This window comes from Canis aureus, chromosome 5, assembly GCF_053574225.1.
Source record: "Canis aureus isolate CA01 chromosome 5, VMU_Caureus_v.1.0, whole genome shotgun sequence".
In the NCBI taxonomy this organism is placed as follows: domain Eukaryota; kingdom Metazoa; phylum Chordata; class Mammalia; order Carnivora; family Canidae; genus Canis; species Canis aureus.
Window position 1 is genome coordinate 21,235,693 of NC_135615.1, and position 14,161 is coordinate 21,249,853.

Sequence of the window (14,161 nt, forward strand, 5' to 3'; positions counted from 1 at the left end):
CTAGTATTTCCTTTTGATTCTTTTCTCAGAACTTCCATGTCTTGGCTTATATTATCTGTTTTTGCCTATTGTCTACTTTTTCTATTAGAACTCTTACCATATTAATTATAGTCATTTTAAATTTCCTGCTTCATAATACCACAATTTATTTCATAGCTGAGTCTGACTCTGATGTTTACCTTTTCTCTTCAGACTCTTTTTTTCTTGCTTTTTGGCATATTTTTAATTTTTGGTGGAAAGTTGAACCTGTATTGTGTAATAGGAATTGAAGTAAATAGATTTCTAGTGTGAGATTTATGTCCCTCTAGTTAGGATGTAGGTTTTATCTCATGTTCTCTTTAGGTATATGTACTAGTTGTTTCAAATTCCTCTAGCATCCTTTTTTTCTTCCTTTTAACTTTGGGGATCCCTAAGTATTCTTCTGCAGAGAGACTCTTAAAACTCTTTTTTTAAATAAAGATTTTATTTATTTATTCACGAGAAACACACACACACAGAGGCAGAGACACAGGTAGAGGGAGAAGTAGGCTTCCATGGGAAGCCCGATGTGGGACTCAATCCCAGGATGCAGGGATCACCCCCTGAGCCGAAGGCAGATGCTCAACCACTGAGCCACCCACGTGTCCCATTTGGCTGTCTTCTACCTTTATTTTTCCTCTGTGTGTGTTGTCTTAATCTCTTTCTATAAGAATTCCAGTCATGTTTAATTAGGTTCCACCCTAATGAGCTCTTTTTAACTTAATTACTTCTTCAAAGACCCTACCTCCAAAATCAGTCATATTTGGAGGTACTGGAGGTTAGGACTTCATAGACATTTTGAGGGGGACACATCTCAGCCCATAACATATAGATGACTGCTATTTCCCTTATGTGAGACAAGAGGGTGAGAGGGAGCTGGAATGAGAGCAATGCCCTCTCCCATGGCTCTTGAGCAATGCTGTGGTAAAATCTTTCATCCTGGAAAATATTTCTCCTTTTTGAGAAAACTCAAGACATATTTCATAAGCTTTACTCTTCCCTTCCACCTGCCAGAGACTCTTTTTCTGATCTTTCCAACCAGGTGGGTTTCCTGAAGGAAAAGACCGGGAAATGTGGGGGTTTTTCTAAGACTGCAGCTCCCAGGAGTTTCTCACACTTGGACCAGTCAACCTGCAGCCTTTAGCAATTCATCCAAATGACCAGTTGAGTATTTCTACCAGTTTTAACTCCATTGGCTTCTTCCCCAGTTAGGCAAATCTGGGCCATAACCCTGGATTCACCTGTCTTTCCAGATTTTATGGCCTCAGTTTGACTTATAAACTCAGTTCTCTGATAAGCACAGGAAAAGACATTAACTTTCAGTTTGTCCAACTTTTTCTTCTCAGAATGGGATTGATTTCCAAAATCTTTACATGCTAGAGTTGAAACCAGAAGTCTTGGTTATATTTTAAGTCATTCTACTTACTGAGAATTAAAAATTAAGTAAACTACAACTAACACAAATGGAAATTTCTCTTTTCTTCCTGCTATATAAGGAACTCCAAATTGCATTATCTCTTTCCATGTTTATACTTTTTGTTGATTCAAACTGTCAGTTTAGATCTATAAGATTATTAATTTTTGGTGTATAAATCTATTTGTCAAATGTTACTACTGATAATGTATTAAGTCTGGTTCATAATTACTTGGGTTTATCTACATTTACAGACTACATTGTTCATCTTCAATTCTTTTATACCATGACTTACAGGTTTTCTTCTTTGGATTGATCTCTTGGTCAGCTGAAATGTATTTCAGTAGATATTTCAGAGAGAGTTCAGGTGTAATTTCTGAATCCTTCAATGACTAAGAATATCCTTGTTCCCTTACACCCAATCATCAGCTGATGGGAACATGAACTTCTCATACCCAGTCTCTCTTCAAAACTGTAGACTTTGCCCTGTGACTTTTGCCATTTAGTGTTAGAGAACTGTTTATAGTTCCCTACAATTTTTCCCCCTTGTTAAGTGGACTTCTTATGACTGGATAGTTCCAATATCTTTTATCCTTGATTTTCAAAAATTTCATCAAGCTATGTCTAAATGTTTGTCTCCTCTCTTTTAGTTTGTCATTCTTGATCTCTTTCAATTTTAATACTCAAGTGTTCATTCTAGTCAGAAAATTGTTTTTATTAGGAAACATTTAAAACAGGAAAATGAGAATAAAATACTCATATGTATGCCTCGATACAGTAAGTTTCAGTATATCCTAATAGTTTGCTGCAGATGCCACAACTAAATTTACAGCTATGGTTGAACTTTCCTGTGTGTTCTTCCACTTCCCACTCCACTATTTTAATTTTTGTGGTCCACCTTTCTTACACATTTCTCTATGCTGTGTATACATGAGTTCACATGTATGTTATGTTGCATCGTCTAACTTTTGATATTATGGCATCATATTACACACATATTTCTGAACCTTATGTTTTTCATTGACCCTATGTTGTTTTTGAGACTTGTCTATGATGGTAGCTGCCACTCTTTTATTCATTTTAATGTACTGCTTCATATTATTACGCAAATATAATCAGTATTAATTTATCCATTTTTATGTTGATGGAGATTTAGGTACTTGTGAAATGTTTATAAATATACACTAACACTGCAGTGAATGTCTTCTGATGCACAGGTGAATTTTTCTAGGTTTTACACCAAGAGGTGGAGTTCCTTGTAATAGGCATGATGACCTTTGGTAGTAATATTATTAAAGAGGTAGTCCTTACATAGCTCTTACTGTGTACTAGACCCCATTCTAAATACTGAACCTCTAGACTCATTTTAACCTCTCAGAATAACTCTGTGAGGTAAGTACTATTTATGATCCACATTTTAGAATGAAGAGACCAAGGCCCAGAAATTTTAAGTTGTCCCAGATCACACAGATAAGCTTTTAGAACCAGGATTTGAATTGAGGCAATCCTGTTCAGAGTCTGCATATTAGTCATTATGACATAGTGGGCAAAAAAAGTATTCTACTTCTGCTTTTTTCCATTTTAGAAGCCTTATTTTTTCTAGAAATTTGTGTTAAATTCAGATTTTTTTTACATGTTTTTCAATACATGTTCTCCCTACTTTTGTCATCTTTGCTGTATATATGTTTGTCTATTTTTATATTTTGAATATTATTTATTCTTTCTCTCTTCTTTGGACATATGGAATAGTTATATTTTAATGTCCTTATATGATAAGTCTAACATCTATATCATAGATGGGTTGGTTCCTATTTACTAATTTTTCTCCTCATTACAGGTCATATTTTTCTGACTCTTAAATGTTTGATAATCTTTAGTTGGATGAAAACATTGAGAATTTTATTTTGGGGGGGGCTGATATTTTTGTTCTTATAAACATATTTGAACATTGATCTGGCATGTATTTGAGTTACTTGGAAACAGCTGCATCCTTCTGGGTCTTGGTTTGAAGATTCCTTAGATGAGACCATAGCAGTTGATTTACTCTACCGCTAATTCTTTACTATGGAGGCATTACCTGTCTGAGTACCATGCTCAGTGCCCCATGGATTGTTAGGCTTTCCAGTCTGGGTTGTGGGAATGGGCACTCTTCCAGCCAGGTTTTCTGTGAACTCTGATGTTACCTCTGAAGAATACTCAAGGGTGACCCTAGGCAGACCTCTGTTTCTTCTCTGTATCGCTCTTTATTCTCTACTACTCTTTCCTACAAACTATAAGTGCTTCTGTCTCTCTAGAATTTCTGGCATGTGTCAAATCAAGAGTCTGATGAGCTCCACCTGTGTTCTCCCTCCTGCTCAACTGCCAGAAAACTCTTAGAGTAGTAAGCTGGACAATCCTAGGGCTCACTTTGTTTTCATTGCTCAGGAATTTCTGTATTTTGTTGACTGAGATCCAATGTTTTGAAAACCATTAATTCAGATTGAGTGAGTGATTGATTTCTTTCTTTCTTTGTCATTTCTTGTGGGAAGATACATCTGGTTCCTGTTACATCATCTTGGCAGAAGTTACCCTTAAAAAAAAAAAAAAAAGGAAAGATAGATTGTTTGGTAGATTGTTTGGTTTCTTATTGTTGAATTCTGACAGTTCTTTATATATTCTGGCTACAAGTCCCTCATCATAAATGTAATTTGCAAATATATTCTTCCCCTCTGTAGCTTGATTATTCAGTCTCAACACTAAGAAAATTCCTAAATTTTCATAAAGTCCAAATTACTACATTTTTTCATTTACAGATGGTTAATTCCGGTGTTAAATCTAAAAATCCTTTGCCAAACCCAAGTTGACAAGATTTTCTCTAAATTTTTCTTCTGGAATTACTATACTTCTATGTTTTACATTTGGTCAGCTTCGAGTTAAATATTGGAGAAGATGTGTTGGAGGTTGATTTTTTTTTCTTTTACATATGGAAATCCATTGTTTTTAGTATCACTTATTGAGAAGACTATCCTTTCTTAATTTAATTGTTTTTGGTAACCATGTCAAAAATCAGTTGACTATATTTGTGTGGGTCTATTTCTGGACTCTCTATTTTGTTCTGATCTAGGTGTCCATTTGCCAATTTCACAATGTCTTGTATACTGTAATTTTATAGTAAGTATTGAAGTCAGGTGTCATGAGTCCTCCAACTTTATCCTTAAATTTCCAAATCATTTTGGCTAGTTTAGTTACTTTTCCACTTCGTAGAACTTTTGAAATCTTATTTCCAAAAATGTCTGTTGGTCTTTTTGTTGAGGTTGCACTGACTATATAGATAAATTTGGGAACACTTAATTTCTTAATAATATTGAGTTGTCCATTCCATGAACAAGCTAAATCATTTAATTTATCTGGCTCTTTGATTGATTTCATGGATTTTTAAAAATGTTAATATATATACTTCATATTTTGTTATATTTATACTTAAGATGAGCTTTTTCTGGGATAGTAACATTTAAAAAATGTTTACTTTAAAAAAATTTTCAAATGCCAATAATTTTGCATTGCCAGTATAGAGAATTACAATAAACTCTTTCCAATGTTGACCTTTTGACATGAGAATTTGATGAATCACTTATTAGTTTTGGAAGCTTTTTGTATATTATTTTGGGTGTTTGATATAGAAAGTCATATCATCTATGAATAAAGACTTTTTATTTTCTCCTTTTGAATAAAGGAAATTTTGTCATGTTCTATTGCACTATCTATAATTCCACTACAGTCTTGAAGAAGTTAATAAGAACTTCCTTGGCTTGTTGTATTATGGGAAAGCCTTCAGTCTTTAACCATTAAGGTTGGTAATAGCTGTCATTTTTTTTTTAAAGATTGTATTTGTTTATTCATGAGAGACACACAGAGACAGAGTCAGAGACATAGGCAGAGGGAGAAGCAGGCTCCATGCTGGGAGCCGATGTGGGACTCGATCCCGGGACTCCAGGATCAGGCCCTGAGCCAAAGGCAGGCACTTAACTGCCACCCAGGCATCCCTAGCTGTCATTTTTTAAAATAATGTTTCTTATTAGGTTAGTAATTTCTATTCCTAGGTTTCTGGGTGTGTTTTTCTTGAAATGATGCAAATTTTGTCAGATGTTTTTCCTGAATTAAGACCATTCTCTGTTTTTTCTTTAGTATATTAATATAGTGAATCACATTGATTTTCAAATATCGAGGACTACTTTAGTTACTCTGTTTGAGGTGTCCTGGACCTCACAGAAGTATAAACATGAAACGAGATGCATATGAGAAGAGTCAGTGGTTATAGCTTCTCAGAAGAAACTTCCCTTTCTTTTGGAACTATGTCAGAGACAGAGGTTCTTATTTTCTTGATGAAAACCTTCCCCTCGCCCCCCCCCCATTAGTCCCTCCACTAGTCCCCCCACTAGGCTTGTGTATAGGAGGTGAATCCCTTTCATTCAAAGTACCCAGCTTAAAAAAAACAAAAAAACAAAAAAACAAAGTACCCAGCTTTATGCAGGGGTATATCAGGTTCACATAGGTTCCTTACAAGGATTCAATGCTACATTTTCTGTCCTATTGCACACTAATCTCTGAATTTTTAAAATTTTATTTTGGCATATGCTCTGAGTATTATTGTTTCCCAAGGTTCTTTGTCAATCTTGTTTAATGATCTTGGAGTTTTGGTTTTTTTTTAAAGATTTTATTTGTTCATGTGACAGTGATGGAGTGAGTGAGTACACAGGCAGAGGGAGTGGTAGGCAGAGGCGGGGGGGGGGGGGGGAGGGGGAAGGAGGCCCAATAATGTAGGGCTCAGTCCCAGGACCCTGGGATCATGACCTAAGCCAAAGGCAGACACTTAATTCATCTATGTGCCCTGGAGGTTTTGTTTTTGTTTTTGTTTTTGTTTTTTTAATCCTTGGGATTTTTTTTCTTAGATTTTTGAGAATGCTGCAACACAAATTTAGATATCTTTGTGAGACTTCATTTGGCATTTTGGTATTTTTCAGTTGGGTATATTTTCACAAAATTTGAACCATTGAAGCGATTTCCCTGTCTTCGCAATTTTTATTAAACTTTGGCTATAGTTTTGATTTAGGTGTATCTCTGTTCTTAAATCTATCCTGAGACTCCTCTGTCTTTCAGCAGATAATTTTGCTGAAATATCCTTTATCCATTCAGCAAATATTTGTATTGTTGTTACTGATATATGTAGACCCTTTCATTTGTTTTATTTTACCAAGATTCTTTTGATGATCCCCGTCAGTTACTGCTGCCAAGATTTTGACTTCTCTTCTTGCCAGATCATTCCTTGGCATGAGAAGCCCAAAGTGTCTAGCTGCTAAAGCTTAAAGCTGAGTGATACTCTTGCTGTCATTTGTATGAGAAGCTAGGCTTCCCTTTGTGTCTGTAGAGGCCAGAATTGTGTGGACACAAAGTCCAGAATATCAAGGGATCACTGGAACTGATAAGCCAGACTATACCTTACATTCCTTCGTTCCTCAACCCTTATTTACTACCTATTGGGACATAGAATCATGCAATAATCATTGATTTCCAGTATATAAATACTGAAAGAGCATATAAGCATATATAAGAGCATCCTGATGCTCTTCTTAGGGTGTTGTTTCTGAAATGACATCTCACTGTGTTCTTAACAGACCATTCCATCCCTCTACTAAGACAACAGCTTTACAGCAGGTACTGTGTATTTGTGGCTTGCATCCACATACTGAGCCAACCAATTAGCTTTTAAAAAATAATTTATTATTGAAATGTAGTTGTGTCACTGGAAATTTATATCTCTTAATTCTCTTCACTGATTTGGCCTATCCGCCCACTCCCCTCTGACAATCATCAGTTTGTTCTCTGTATTTGTGAGTCTGTTTTGTTTATTTGTTTTTTAGATTCCAGATAAAAGTGAAATGACACAGGATTTTCCTTTGTCTGACATATTTCCTTGAGCATAATATTTTCTAGGTCCACTCATGCTGCTACAAATGGCAAGACCTCATTCTTCTTTTATGGCTGAGTAATAATCCATTGTGCATATGTGAACACACACACACACATTTTCTTTATCCATTCATCTATCAACACTTGGGTTGCTTCCATATATTAGCTATTGTAAATAAAGCTGCAATGAACATAGGAATACATATATCTTTTTAAATTAATGTTTTAGCTTTTGGGGGCTAAATACCAGTAGTGGAATTACTGGACTGTATGGTGTTTGTTTGTTTTTTTTTTAACTTTTTAAGGAAACTTAAAAAGTTTGTTTTGTTCATTTGTTTTGTTTCTTAAGTTCCATGTGAGTGGCAAATGGTATCTGTCTTTGACTTATTTTGCTTAGCATAACACTCTAGCTCCACCCACATCATTGCAAATGGCAAGGTTTTATTATTTTTTTGTGACTGAGTAATATTCCATTGTATATATACCACATCTTCTTTATCCATTCATCAGCCAATGGACATTTGGGCTCTTTCCATAATTTTGCTATTGTTGATAACGCTGCCATAAACATGGAGGTGCATGCATCCCTTCAGTCAGTATATTTGTATTCTTTGGGTAAGTACCCAGTAGTACAATTGCTGGCTTGTAGGGTAGTTCTATTTTTAATTTTTTGAGGAACCTCCATCCTGTCTTCCAGAGTGGCTGTACCAGTTTGTTTTCCCACCAAAAGTGCAAGAGGGTTCCCCTTTTGCTGCATCCTTGCCAACACCTTTTGTTTCCTGTGTTGTTAATTTTAGACATTTTGACAGGTGTAAAGTGATATCTCATCGTAGTTTTGATGTGTATTTCCCTGATGAGTGTGCACCATCTTGATTAGAAGTTAAATTTTTAGTAATTTCTTTGATAAGTGTTTTCTCTATTTGCTCTGTTCCTCAGAATGGTTCTTGTATGATATATTTGGATCACCTTTTTAGTGATAATTGCATCACTTTTTTCATGATTATTTAAATAAATCCATAATTCTGTTGCTTTTACTTCTCTAAATTTTGGAAAGAACTCTACCACTTGGTATCTAATTTACAACTCTGTTTTACATAGTATTCACTCTTCTGTTTACTGCCTTTTTCTTATTTTTTAATAGAGCAACTGTGTTTTTTATCTCTTGCTGTCTTTACTGATTTTAAATGGCTTATTTATGATTGCTCTATTTTCCTAATAATGATTAATTCATGTTGCATAATTAATTTGTGTCACACATTTTTTCCAGTGTATAAATTATGTAAAATGCACAATAACCCTATTGGCTAAATCTTTTTTTATTGAACTATAATTGACCTACAATACCTTGTTAGTTTCAGATATATAACATAGTGATTCAATATTTTTGTATATTATGATCTCTACAGTAAGTCTAGTTACTATGTCACCATATAAAGTTACTACAATATTATCGACTGTATTCCTTGTGCTGTACATTGCATCTCCATGATTTACTTTATAACTGGAACTTGGTAAATCTTAATCCCCTCCACCAATTTTTCTCACTCTTAACTGCTTCCCTATCTGATAACCAACAGTTTGTTTCCTGTGTAAGTCTACAATTTTATATATTTCTCAGTCCTCATCAAGATAAATATGGTCTCAATCCCCTTTACCTATTTCACACATTCCTCCCACCCACTGCCCCTCACAGTTTTTCTCTGTATTTAAGAGTCTGGTTTTTGTCTCTTTTTTTGTTTGTTCATTTGGTTTATTTCTTTAATTATGCATATAGTGAAATCATATGATATTTATATTTATTGGGATTATTTTCTTAACATTATACTGTCTAGAGGCATCCATGTTGCAAATGGAAAATTTCATTTTTTTATGGCAGAATATTATTGCATACACACATATATCACATCTTCTTTATCTGTTCATCTATTGATGGACACTTGGTTTGCTTCCATATCTTGGCTATTGTAAGTAATGCTGCAATAAACAGGAGTGCATATATCTTTTCAAATTAGTGTCCTCATTTTCTTTGTATAAAAATTCAGTAGTGGAATAACTGGATCATAAGGCATATCTGTATTTAATTTTTTGAGAAACCTCTGTACTGTTTTACACAATGGCTGCACCAATTTGCATTCCCACCAACAATGCACAACACTTCCTTATTTTTAGCCTTTTCGATACTGGTCAGTCTGAAGATGTGAAGTGATATTTTATTGCAGTTTTTATTTGCATTACCCTGATGATTAGTAATGTTGAGATTCCCTATGCACCTGTGGTGTGTTTGTGTCTTTGGGAAAATGTGTATTCAGATTCTCTGCACATTTTTAAACCAAGTTGTATTTTTTTGGATTCAGTTTTATGAGTTCTTTATATATTTTATTTATTTATTTATTTTTAATAAATTTATTTTTTATTGGTGTTCAATTTACCAACATACAGAATAACACCCAGTGCTCATCCCGTCAAGTGCCCCCCCTAGTGCCTGTCACCCATTTACCCCCACCCCCCGCCCCCTCCCCTTCCACCACCCCTAGTTCGCCTCCCAGAGTTAGGAGTCTAAGTATCGTAGCCAATGAGGTTTATCCGAGGTGCGATTATTGCTAATTGAAATCTTTATATATTTTAGATATTAAAGCCTTATCAAGATAAATAATTTGCCCCAATATCATCTTCCTTTTAGTAGGTTGCCTTTTAGTTTTGTTGATGGTTTCCTTAGCTTTGCAAAACATTTCAATTTAATGTAGTCCCAGTTGTTTATTTTTACTTTTGTTCTTCTTGCTTGAGGAAACTGGTTCAAAAAAATATTGGTAAGATGGATCTCCAAAAGTTCACTATTCTCTAAGTTTTATGGTTTCACATCCTACATTTAGGTCTTTAATCTATTTTGAGTTAATATTTGTGTATGATGTAAAAAAAAAAAAAAGTGGTCCAGTTTTGTTATTTTGCATGTACCTGTCCAGTTTTCTCAACACTATTTGTTGATGAGCCTGTCTTTTCCACATTTAACTTTCTTGTCTCCTTCATCATAGATTAATCGACAATGTAAGCAGGGGTTTATTTCAGGCTTTAGACATTTTAATATTCTTCCAGTCTCTGAGTGTGAAATATTTCTCTATTCATTTTTTGCTACCTCAGTGTCTTATAGTTTTCAATGCAAAGGATTTCAACTTCTTGGTTAAATTTATTCCTAAGTATTTTATTAATTCTGATACAATTGTAGATGGGATTATTTTCTTATTTTCTCTTCATTGTAGCTCATTATTAGTGTGTAGAAACACAACTGATGGGGCACCTGGGTAACTCAATGTTAAGTGTCTGCCTTTGTCTCAGATCATGATCCCTGGGTCCTGGGATTGACCTACATCCCTGCAAGGAACCTGCTTCTCCCTCTGCCTATGACTCTGCCTCTCTCTCTCCTCTGTGTGTCTCTCATGAATAAGTAAAAAAAAATATTTTTAAAAAGTATGTCATCTGTAAGAAGTGATAGTTTTACTTCTTCTTTTCCAATTTGTAGGCCTCTTATTTCTTTTTCTTGCCTAATTGTTATTACTTAGAACCTTCAATATTATGCTGACCCAAAATTGTAATTTTGAGCATCCTCATCTTGTTCTTGAGCTTAGAGGAAAAGCATTTATAGTTTTTTCACATTACATATGATGTTAGCTGTGTGTTTGTTATATGTAATCTTTATTATTTTGAAGTATGTCCCTTCTGTACTCACTTTGTTGAGAGTTTTTTCTATAAATGTCTATTGAAGTTTGTCAAATGTTTTTCCTGCAACTGCTAAGATGATTATATGATTTTTATCTTATGTTTTATTAATGTGGTACATCATGTTGATTGTTGTGTGAATGTTGAGGCATCCTTGCATCTCAAGAATCCCATTTAGAGTGTATGCTCCCTTTAATTTATTGTTGAGTTCAGTTTCTGCTATTTTGTTGAAAATATTTGCATCTGTGTTCACAGATATTGGGTTGTGTTTTATTGTTTTTATTTTGGTGTATGTATCTTTGGTGTAGGTATCAGGGTAATTCTATCCTCATAAAATGAGTTTGGAACTATTTCTTCCACTTCATTTTTTTTCTTTGAGTAATTTGAGAAAGATAGGTACTAACTATTCTTAAATGTTTGGTAAAATTTACCAGTCAAGGCATTTGGTTTAGGACTTAGGTTTCTTGGGAGTTTCTAAATTGCAGATTGAATATCATTACTTGTAATAGTCTATTCAGACTTTCTCATCTTGATTCAGTCTTGGAAGGTTGTATGTTTCTAGGAGTTTGTCCATTTTTTCCTAGTCTTTCCAATTTGTGGACATATTACTCTTTTAACACTTTGTGTTTTTGTGATGTTGTCAGTTGTAACTTATTTTTTCCCCTGATTTCATTTGTACCCTTTTTTTCTTGATGAGTTTGGCTATAGGTTTATAGATTTTGTTGATCTTTTCAAAGAAACAGCATTTAATTTCATTGATGTTTGTTTTTAAGCTTCTGTTTCTTTTACCTCCACTAAGGGCTTTGTTCTCTTTCTTTTAGTTTTTCAGTTAGGTTATTTATTAGAGATTTTGTGTGTATCTTGAGGCAGGCCTGTCTCACAGTGAATTTCCCTCTTAGGATTGCTTTTATTGTGTGTTTTATAGATTTGGGAATGTTGTGTTTCATTTTAATTGTCTCCATGTATTTTTTTTATTTCCTTTTTGATTTCTTCATTGACTCTTGTCATTTAGCCTCAACATGTTAGTATTTTTCCATTTTTCTTTTTGTAATTGATTTCTAGTTTCATACCATGGTTGTCATAAAAGATGTTTAATATGACTTTCATATTCTTTAATTTATTGAGACATATTTTGTCACCTAACGTGATCTATCCCGGGGAATGTTCCATCTACACTTCCAAAGAACATGTATTCTGATTTTTTTTTTAATGGAATGCTTTGTATATATCTATTAAGTCCACCTGGTCTAAAGTGTCATTCAATGCCAAAAAGTTTTATTGATTTTCTGTCTGGATTATCTATCCATTGATACAAGTGAGGTGTTAAAATCCCCTACTCTTATTTTATTACTGCTTATCTCTGTTAATATTTATATATTTACATGCCCCAGTGCTGGGTACAGAGTTATTTACAGTTATTATATCCTCTTGTTAGATAGATCCTTTTATTATTGTGAAATGGTGGCCTTTGTTTTTTGTTGCAGTCTTTTAAAAAATAATCTATTTTGTGCGATAGTCCAGCTTTCTTTTCTTTTCCATTTGTATGGAACATCTTTTTCCATCCCTTCGATTTTATTCTGTATGTGTCTTCAGATCTGAAGTGACTCTTTTGTAGGCAACATATAGATAGGTATTTTTTCTTTTCTCCCTTCAGCCACTCTAGGTCTTTTGATTGGAGTATGTAGTCCATTTACATTTAAAGTAATTATTGATATTCACTAATTGCCACTTTGTTCATTGTTCTCTGTTTTTGTAGTCTACTCCTTTTGTCTTTCCTTGTGGTTTGATGTTTTCCTTTAGTGCTGTTTTATTTTTCTTTTCATTTTCTTATGTATTTATCACAGATTTTTTCTAATTACCATGAAGTGCATATATATGTGGGAGATATTCATATCTCCTGTACTTAAGCCAGTATGTATGTGCGCACATGCACACACACACACACACACACACGTGTATATATTTAGTACCTATTTTAAGCTGATAGTTGTTTAAGGTTGAATGCATTCTAAAAGCTCTCCCTCCCCACCATGTTTTATGCTTTAATGTTATATTTTATATCTTTTAATTTTGTCCTTCATACACTTTTTTAGTTTATTTCACTCTTTTGTCTTTTAGCCTACATACTGGCCTTTTCATTGGCCAATACTCTGCCTTTATACTTACTTTTATCAGCTATATATTTTTTCTTTCATATACATATTTATTTCTAGTTATACCCTTTTTTCTGCTTTAAGAACACTCTAACATTTTTTTGCAAGGCCAGATTAGTGGTGATGAACGTCTTTTGTTTTTTTCTTGTCTGGGAAACTCTTTAATGCTCTTTTATTATTTTCGTTAAAAAAAAGATGCACTGGGAGGGAGACATTTGTTTAAGCATAAATATCTTTGATACTTAGCAAAGAGGCAAGAGACTAAGAGCACAAGCAGAGGAAGGGGCAGAGGCAGAGGGAGAAACAGACTCTCCATTGAGCAAGGAACTTGATGCCAATGTGGGGCTCAATCCCAGGACCCTGGGATCATGACCTGCCTGAGCTGAAGGTAGATGTTTAATCGACTGAGCCACTCAAGCATCCCTATAACTCTCCTTTAATTCTGATAATAATCTTCCAGGGTATAGTAATTTTGGTTTTAAGTTTTTCCTTTTGACATTTTAAATTTATCCTGCCAATCACTTGAAGCCTTCAAATATTATGGAGTTTCCCTTGTATGTGACTATTTGCATTTCTCTGGCTGCCTTTAAGATTCTTTATCTTCAATTTTTGTCATTTTAATTATATGTCTTGGTGTAGATTTCTTTGGATTCATCTACTTGGGACTCTCTATGCCTTCTGAACATGGATGTCAGTTTCCCTCCCCAGGTTATGGATGTTTTCAGCCATTATTTCTCTAAATAAGGTTTCTGCTTCTTTGTCTCCTTTCCTGGCTAGACCCCTATAATGCAAATGTTATTCCACCTGAGATTGTTCTAGAGATTTCTTAAGCTATCTTACTTTAAAATTTCTTTTTTCTTTTTGCTCGTTTTACTTGATGATTTCTATTCTAACTTCCTGATTTCTGATGCATTCTTCT

At 34.2% G+C, this 14,161-nt stretch overlaps 2 long non-coding RNA genes and 1 other non-coding gene across 7 annotated transcripts in view; 2 read left to right on the plus strand and 1 right to left on the minus strand.

The window, feature by feature from the left end:
* Positions 1 to 14,161, plus strand: part of LOC144313794 (uncharacterized) — a 466,610-nt gene that overhangs the window by 142,423 nt on the left and 310,026 nt on the right. The window lies entirely within an intron of this gene.
* Positions 1 to 14,161, minus strand: part of LOC144313793 (uncharacterized) — a 47,802-nt gene that overhangs the window by 18,494 nt on the left and 15,147 nt on the right. The window contains exon 5 of one of the 2 annotated variants that reach the window (XR_013379416.1): positions 10,020 to 10,166. The exons of the other annotated variant lie outside the window; for it this stretch is intronic. This is a non-coding gene — a long non-coding RNA (uncharacterized LOC144313793). Of the gene's footprint in view, positions 1 to 10,019; positions 10,167 to 14,161 lie in introns of those variants that run through there. 2 annotated transcript variants of the gene reach the window in all.
* Positions 9,918 to 10,062, plus strand: LOC144315051 (U4 spliceosomal RNA). Its single transcript, XR_013380853.1, has one exon. It is a non-coding gene; the product is annotated as a U4 spliceosomal RNA (small nuclear RNA).